Genomic DNA, 9,791 nt, shown 5'->3' on the forward strand with positions numbered 1-9,791 from the left:
TATTTATATTTTGATATTGTTTTTTTAATAAAAAAAAGTTCATACATATTAAAAATACATTTAGTATATTTTTCAATATAACAAATATTTAATTTTCAAAATTCATATGAATAGTATTTGAGAATTTCTTAGTATCTGGTTTGTCCTGAGCTGACATAAAGGCCATACGTTTGTGCAAAATCTGATAATCCATGTTATTGCAGCATGATTGGAATATTTTTATTTTTAAAAATAAATTTTATGAATAAGTTTGATATTAAATAATATGAATTCTAACCTTAAATCCTTGTTAATTTTTGCAGATACTCTAGTGTCTGCAACTGATTTATTATTATTATTATTATTATTATTATTATTATTATTATTATTATTTATTTATTTTTGAAAAAATTGTCCCAGTCATTGTCAGTTGTCCAAATCGTTGCAAGAGCAAATATTTACTCTGGTAATGTTTACATTTACCACGTCTTTCGTCAGAGCTAAAAGGAGCCTGTCTGACAACACTTTCACTCGTTAGCACTCAAAAACTGAGCTGCTTACAGACACTAATATACAGTCAACATAAGCACTCATTTAACATTTAAACAGCCACATAAAGCTCCAGTTACATGGGTATTTACAGCTAGTTGCAGTTTATGTCCATAGTTAAGCATGCTGAAGCTATTCCATTTCAGTGGAAGTCAGTAAGAAATAGAGTCTAATTTCCTGGCCTTGTTCTACCTGCTACTGGAGTCATTTAGAAGTGACATGATAGCAATTCCTCAGAGATTGCTTCAGCGCTGCTTTAAAAGCCCTTCCTTCCTTCACGGAGAATATCCCATTTCATAAACTTCTACCTCTATTATTTATCGCCATTATGCGACTCAAATGAGTTCTGCTAGATAAGAAATGAATATGCCCAGATTGACTCATTTGTACATGACTGGACGTGAAGCAGCGCTATTTATCGGGGAAATGTGCGCAATTAAGCTTTGATTAATAGATGCTCGTTCCATTGAGTGCAAGACGGTGTACATGCATTCCAATTACTAAGGACACACTGAAATAAATGTTGTGTATATTAATTTAGGGCTAAAGTTAATAATCCTTAGCACATGAGTTTTATTACTGATCTTACTTAAATCGTAAGAGCTGCTGGTTTAAATTGAGGATGTATTAAACAGTTCTGCTTGCGATTATGTGATAGCCATGCAATATAAAATAAAGTCTTTGGGGAAATATTGTATTAGTTTTTTTTTTTTTTTTAGAACACCTTCACAGGCTAGAATAATCCTTGGAATTTTCTTTAATCTATTTTTATTATCTGCAGTTACTGGCATAAAATTATGTGTATATAATAAATATGATGTAATATTGATCCTAAACAGTTTTTTTTTTTGACTATTTATGTATTATTATTTTGTTTTATTTATTTTTATTAAATTTTGAATTCATTTTGAATTTAATATTTTCATTTTTCTTTTTTTAGTCATTTTGTTATATGCTTTTGTCATTTTTATTAGTTTTTTATATCTCTATATAACTTTTAGTTTTTTAATTTCAGTTTTAGTTTTGCTAATTTTAGTACTTTAGTCTAGTTACTTAAGACAACATCGCTTATTTTCGTTTACATTTTTAAGTTTAAATTGATCATCTAATATTTTTATTTTAGTTTATTTTATTTCCTTTAACTCTCCTAAAGCAAGAGTAGTCGATTAAATATGTTATACAGTATTAGATATACTTTATAGACATTAGATATGTATTTTATTATCTTATTATTTGCTTCCATTAGGATCTTTTAGGATTGGTTACACATTATAATTTAAATTCCCATACCAAAAATTTCTAACTCCATTTCCTTCTTATCGATTTGTTTTATGTTACAAAGCGTCTGCAAGGTGTGTCAGAAGCAGGTGTTAATTCTTTGAGCGATGAGAGGCCATCAAATGAGGCCTGAACTCAAGCCAAAAACACTCTTTGTTTTACTGACTGGAGTGGTTCTGTGTTCTTTTGAATGGATTTAATCGGGTCACAAGTCTGCGTAATTGCCATCTCCTTCCTTTTAAGAAGCCTCGTGTGGTGACTAAGAGATAAACTGTCGGTGTCCAATAGGAGAGCCGCCACACCTGATGATGACAGCGGAGACAGTATCAGCGTCTTCCCCTTGCCAGCAGGATTTCCACATCAAAAGAGCGTCTCATTAACACTGCCTCAGTCTGAAATGAGTTCCGTTATATCTGACAAAATGAGTCACTCCCAATCGCTAGAGAACAAACTGAAGCAGCAGAGTGTCCCGGCTCTCATCTGCTCTGAACTCTGATGTGCAGTCAGGGACTCAGAAGTTGTCAATTCATGAAAATCATCTGGCACTTCGGAGGTGACTTGTTAAGTTGAATCTACCCATCCTGGAAAATCCAACTTAAATCAGAAAATTGGGTAAAAATGGGTTTTGCAACAGTTTAAGTGACCAGCTATCTGGGCTACTAGCTAGTAGACCATCATGAACCAGCAACAAACAAACCAGCTACCATTCCCAAACACTGGTTTTAGCTGGGTTTTCTAGTCATCTCAGATGCGGTTGCCTGCAAACAGATGGTATTTTTTGTCCTTTTTAGTAGATTTTTTTTTTAAAAAAATTATTTTTTGCTGTGGTGACATAAACCAGCTGAAAGCAGTTCCTGTGCGGTGTAAACAGTACAGACTGTGTTTTTGCTTTTAAAGGAACAGAAGCAGCTGTCAGAAAACCCCATCCTGGCATTTACTGTACATGTAAACATGTCAGAATTGTCAAATTTCAAAGTCTGTCTTAAAGGGGTCCTATTATGCTCTTTTACAAGGTCTTGATTTTGTTTTGGTGGTGTACTAGAACAGGCTCTCATACTAGGTTGTTCGTCAACACATTATTTTTCACATATTTTACATTATTACATATTTTACATTATTTTACATGCCAGTCTGGCATGAATGGCCTTGAATAGTTCCTGTATTAAATGAAGACCCGCCTTCTGAAATACGAAATGCACTGTGATTGATTAGCTGGGCCAGTGTGTGTTGTGATTGGCAGCACTCGACGCCAGGTCAGGAAATGTCATGCCCCTTACCAAAGCCGCCTGCTGCCAGCTTCAGTGTAAATATTGTGTCCAAATCAAATCAATTTAAGCGTGATTTAAACCTGGATGATTGTAACCACTCTAAGTTCATTTACCTCGGAAAAGCAAGCATGTCTCCACCAACATAGTGATAACACTGGTTGCCTTCTCTAGTGCAGCTCAACCAGGTCTCCTCCCATTTGTCGATATTTGTGATATCACAAATCCTGGAAAATATGCGTTGTAGTCCAAACGAGTCATTTGTTGGTTTTTGAAAAGTGATTTCTGTTAAATAAAATACCTCCTTTTGAATTGGACTTTGAGCTTTGTAAACTTTGCAGATCTTTTTTATGCTCAAACTGCAACATTACAGACTAACTAAAGTTGAAAAAGTGAAAGAGCACTTCCCCAAAATAAAGTCTTCTGTCTGTGCATCTCGTCTATCAAACGGCACAATGAAGCTCATCAAAATCAGGGATCTATTTAATATAACTAATGAAACCAAAAATCTTAATATTACATTTTTGATGATCTCTCTCTCTCTCTCTTTCAATACTGTATGTATATATATATATATATATATATATATATATATATATATATATATATATATATATATATATATATATAAAAAAAAAAATATATATATAAATATATAAACATACATTAAAAAAAGGAGTCTCTAATGCTCTAAACCCTGCAATTATTTAATCAAAAATACAGAAAAAACAGTAAAGCCTGCAATTATTTAATCAAAAATACAGAAAAAACAGTAATATTGTGAAATATTATTACAACTTAAAATAATAGTTTTCTATTTGAATATACTTTAAAAAAATAATTTATTCCTGTGATGCAAAGCTGATTTTTTCAGTATCATTACTCCAACCTTCAGTGTCACATGTAACATCCAGTCTATCACATGATCATTTAGAAATCATTCTAATATTCTGATTTATTATGAGTGTTGGAAGCACTTCTGCTGTCTAATATATTTGATGAATAAAAGGTTAAAAAAGAACTGCATTTATTCAAAATAAAAAAAAAATTCTAATAATATATATTCTAATAATATATTCTCTTTACTATCACTTTTTATCAATTTAACACATCCTTGCTGAATAAAAGTATTGATTTTATTTAAAAAAAAGAAAGAAAAAAAAAAAATTACTAACCCCAAATTACTGACCAGTAGTGTATATTGTTATTACAAAATATTTATATTTTAAAATACAACTTTTTTTTTTTTTTACTTTTTATTCATCAAAGTATCCTAAAAAAGTATTACATGTTATGAAAAAATATTAAGCAGCAGAACTGTTTCCAACTTTGATAATGAATCATCATATTAGAATGATTTCTAAAGGATCATATGATAATGATCCTAAAAATTCAGCTTTGCATCACAGAAATAAATGATAATTTAAAGTATAATAAATTTAAAAACAGTTATTTAAAATTGTAATAATATATCACAATATTACATTTTTTTTCTGTATTTTTGATCAAATAAATGCAGGCTTGATGAGCAGAAGAAACTTATTTCAAAAACAGTAAAAATAGTAATGTTTCCAAACTTTTGACCTGTACTGTATAATATACACACACACACACACACACACACACACACACATACATGTATAGAAAAGAATGACACCCCTTTTGTTGCTTTGCAGCCTGAAATGAAGATGGACACAGTTTTTGTTTTATCCAGCTGTATTTACTCAGTACAACTTATAACATCCAAGTGAAAGATATAAGACAAACATGTCAGAAAAAAATGTAAAACTGAATCACTGAGTTGGAAAAAGGATCACCTCCTTGTGTCAGTATTTTGCTATTTTAATTACAGTCTGTTGGGATATGTCTCTACTAATTTTGCAGAACTAGGCTGATGGTTGCATCATCAGCATCTTTTGGTGGCATAAAGACACTGAATTAAATGAGTCTGAATATTAGAATATGTTCTTTGACTTGTAAACAAGACTATGCATTTTGGTGGATATAAACATGGATATATGTGGATGTTTAAAGATTCAAAGCTCGTACTTGGAGTTACCTGCCTGAAAAAAATAAAATAAAAATACTGTTCTTATTGTGTTTAATGCCAGTGGATTGAGTGAATTCATTTTAAGCAACCATTTGTTTATAACTAGGCAATTTGAGGCACCCAGAGCAAACTCGTATATTCACTAATGTACTCTGAGTTGAGTAGTATATGCAAATTAGCAGTTGATGTCTTGTGACATCTTTCAAAGACAGTGGAGCTCATGTGATTTGTTTCCTGGTAATTTTTTTAATCTAGTGGAATGCGTACTAGAAACTAACACAGCACGGCAACTTGCTGACCTCCAGAGATTGAACTGCCTTTAATGTGAACACACCTTTAAAGGGGCTAAAGCGGTTCGAGACCCTGCAGGACTGAGCAGGACTCAGCAGGTCTGCGGATGCCTTCATCACATGATCTTCCTCTCACAGACACCTCTGAAATACAAGAATCACTGGGACAAATCAATCAAGCAGTCAGTCAGTTTCTCTCATACATATATGTGTACAACTGTATGAAACTCATATTGGGAAAATTGCTGGCCTTGCCTGTAACATTTGTGTAGCTTTTCTTTCATTTCTTCCGCAGTTAGTGAGAAATCCTTCTGGAATTACATTGGTCTAGCCTCAGTAATGATAATTATCAGTAATTAGAGCTTCTAGTGCAGGAGCAACTTCTGTCAGTCATCAGTAATGAAGTAATGCCATGATAGCGGTTAGTGTTCACTCACAGTGAGACATGACTGCCCCCTACTGACCACACTCAGAATGACCTCACAACCTCTGCGAGTTTCTCTATGTACAGTACACTGCTGTTCAAATGTTTGGGATCAGTAAGGTTTGTTTTTTTAAAAAAAGTCTCTTCTGCTCATCATGGCTGCATTTATTTGATCAGAAATGCAAAAAAACAAACAGAAAAACAAACAGAAATAATGTGAAATATTATTGCACTTAAAAATAATGGTTTTCTATTTTAATATACTTTAAAATATAATTTATTCCTGTGATGCAAAGCTGAATTTTCAGCATAATTACTCCAGTCTTCATCGTCACATGATCCTTCAGAAATCATTCTAATATGCTGTTTTATTATCAATATTGGAAACAGTTGTGCTACTTAATATTTGTTTGAACTTGTGATACTTTTTTTAGGATTCTAATATGAATAAAAAGTTTAAAATAACAACATTTATTTAAAATAATAATCTTTTGTAACAATATACACTACTGTTCAAAAGTTTGGGGTCAGTATAATAAAGATAATAAAGACTTATATTGTTAGAAAAGATTTCTATTTTAAATAAACGCTGTTCTTTTTAACTAAATTAATAAAAAAAACAAAAAAAAAAAGCACAACAATTTCAAAAAAAATAAATAATAATTACTATTTAAAAAACACAACAAATCACAACATTGATGATAAATCAGCATATTTCTGAAGGATCATGTGACTCTGAAGACTGTATAGTAATGATGATGAAAAATCAGCTTTGCATCACAGAAATAAATTATATTTTAAAGTATATTAAAATAGAAAACCATAATTTTAAACAGCAGTACTATTTTACAATATTATTGTTTTTTCTATATTTTTGGTCAAATAAATGCAGCCTTGATGACCAGAAGAGACTTTAAAACACATTAAAAATCTTACAGATCCCAAACTTTTGAACAGCAGTGTATATTTAGTGGCTTTATGCACAGTTGGCATTAAGTCTTAAATATAGCTGTTATCCAGTTGCTTTGTGCAATTTTTCTGAAATAGATTTAAAGTAAGCATTATTTCAACCAAACAGCCATTTTTTGTCAAAGAGATTCAAAATGTTTAATGCAGGAACTAATAGTAAAAATCTGTTTTAATATAATTGTAATGCTTTTAATGTTTATTGCTTTTTAATTATTTTAATTATTTTTTTTATTTTTTAAACTAATTTTACGCATACCATTTTTTGAACATTTTGATACAAGAAAACTGCCTCACAGGGACTTTTGTGAGCATTTTTTAATGGTAAAGCCAACAAGTAGCCTAGTCAAGTCGATTTATTGAAATAGAAAGTTTGAACTCCCTGGGAATGAATTGAGCTTCTCAACTCTAACCTACATTTTTAATTTACATTAAAAACAGTTCTCATATTTGTGGGTCATGTGAGCCACGAGATAATGAAGAATCAAATTAGTCGTTTACTGTAGTCAGAGTCATTAAATTCATGCGGCCTGGGACAACTTTTCTTTGTTTTGTTTTCTTCATCTTTCCATAATGACTCCAGACACTTCTAATACATTGAGTTATTATAAAAATCACTAAATAAGCACAATAAATCCTGCTGGTAAAAAGAATAAATAAAAAAAATTAAATCAGCTCAAGTTTGTTTTCTGGTCTTTATGCTGGTATAAGGTGGTCTCTGGCAGACTGGAAAATTCTCCAAATCGTTCTAAAACCAGCTAACAGACCAGCAGACAAGGTTAGGCTGGTTTAAAAAAAATCAGCAGGGAAATGCACTCCAATACCTAGTTTATTACAAACATTGTCATTGCATTGCATAATCCTTTAACCACCTAAACCTTTAAGAATGGTGTGTTTTCCATATCTGTTTTTTAACCAATATCAGATGTTCAGGATTGTTTTTGCAAATTTATTTGGTGATGCCAGTGGCACAGAATTACACATTTCATCTTTAGCATTTATAGTTATTCACTGTTTTGTTCAGTTGAATTGCACTGCTTTTACTATAAAAATGTCCATTTCAGACAAATCTAAATTTAACATTTGAACAAGTTAATACAGCAATAAAAAGTTTGTATAAGGCCGACAGTCATATCCATTTGAATCATGGTAAAGAGTCAGCTGAAAAATTTGTTTGTCATAACCTTGTCTCGCCTTTTTGTTGAGCGGTCCATCTGGTCAGCTCTAGTGGTCGTACAGGACATAATTTACCATGCAAATTCAGATGGACTCTTATCAAGCACAGAATGTGTGTGTGTGTCAAAGAGAGAGAAACATTCAGACAGACTCATGTGTTAGTTCTTACAAAAGAAACAGACTCCATTCAGCCTGCACTAATCCAGATGGGAAGTCAAAGAGCAGAAAGTCCATGGCACCAAAGTCATTTCATCACTTTTTTATTCATTTAGATAGTTTTCTGTCATGCTTAAGGAGGGGGGAAGGAGAGAGAGAGAGAGAACGGAAGGGAAAATGACCAACATTGGTGAGACTTCCTCACTCCATCTGCCTGCCGTTATCTGTTTAATTCATCCTCCTATCTGGGCTGTCTTTACCCTCGTTAAATTTCCCTTTGACACGCATGCCTTCCTGTGCATAATCCAGACCTACCGGGCAGAATTAGCACCGGAGGAATAGATAGAATGACGAAATGGAGAGAATAGGACAGGTGGAAATAAAATGTCAGAGCGAACGGACTGATTTGACTTCGAGTCAAATTGTCAGGCTCGATACGGGCCATGTTTTGGGGGAAATGCTGACAGATGAAAAGGTGTCAGAGAAGAACGGTTTGAAGAAAAGGGGTAAAATGGCATGGAAAAGAATATTTAAAAAGATGAGCTCAAACTCTCAGTCTTAAACTTTCGATGCTAAACTTTTGATGGAAGGTTGAACATTTGGATGTGTATTTTTTCTTGAGTATTTCAGAACAATCAGTGGTTTTGGACCATTTTTTGTGGTTATTGGCCATTAGGAGTGCATCACTGTTAACCAACTATTTGTACAAACCTCTATTTTAATTATTGAAAGCACACAACTTATCATACAGTTTCCTAAAGAGACATTTAGGAGTCAAATTAATTTTAGTTGTAATTTAATATGACCAAACAGTAAGAAAACAGAGTGATACAAGTCGGATGTAACTGATAAAAATGCAGACAGATTTTTGACTGGATTAGTCAGCAAGCCCATAATACCCTAGCAACACCCTAGCAACCATCCAGCCATTCTCCAGCAAGCTCCAACAGAAGTGTTTTATCTTGTGTGTGTTGGTGTGAAAGAAGTGTTCTAAATGTGTCTAGATATTCTTCACGAGAGTGTTGATCAGTGTTTCTGTGTCATTGATTCATTCTTCATAAATGAGCTGTCATTGTGAAGCATTAGACTGCGCCGCGAGGAGTCATTTAGTCCTTCATGCGCGGGTAATGACCGCTCAATTAATGCAGTTCATCACAGCAGACGCCTGTCACTGATTCTGTGCGCCTCTGGCTCCAGTGTTCTGGCCTTCAACATCTCCTCATTGTGACCCTTTGAATCAGTTTGAATAAATGGTCTTTTTGGAAAGGGATATATGAACTGCAATTTGCAGGAAAATCAAAATTTTTCATGATATGAGCCCTTTGAAATCTTATGTTTGTATATTTTTACAGGTACTCTCACCTCATGCTGTCCCTGCAGATGATGCAGGTTTAAGTCGTCTGCTCATTATTCTGGGTGTGTTGAAGCCAGTCTTTCAGAGAGGCGATGTCTCAGAGGAACTCCTGCAGCGACAGGTCAGCCCACAAACTCCATCTGAACCTACTCATAATTCATGGATTAAACCTGCATCCATTCAGTCATCAACCCTGATATTTAACTGCTATTGTGGTCATTCAATTTCCTGGTTAGCAGATTGTTAAACCTATAAAATTAGATTAATTAAAACTTGGTAAAATGGAAAGACTAAAAAAAATAAA

This window comes from Cyprinus carpio, chromosome A16, assembly GCF_018340385.1.
Source record: "Cyprinus carpio isolate SPL01 chromosome A16, ASM1834038v1, whole genome shotgun sequence".
In the NCBI taxonomy this organism is placed as follows: domain Eukaryota; kingdom Metazoa; phylum Chordata; class Actinopteri; order Cypriniformes; family Cyprinidae; genus Cyprinus; species Cyprinus carpio.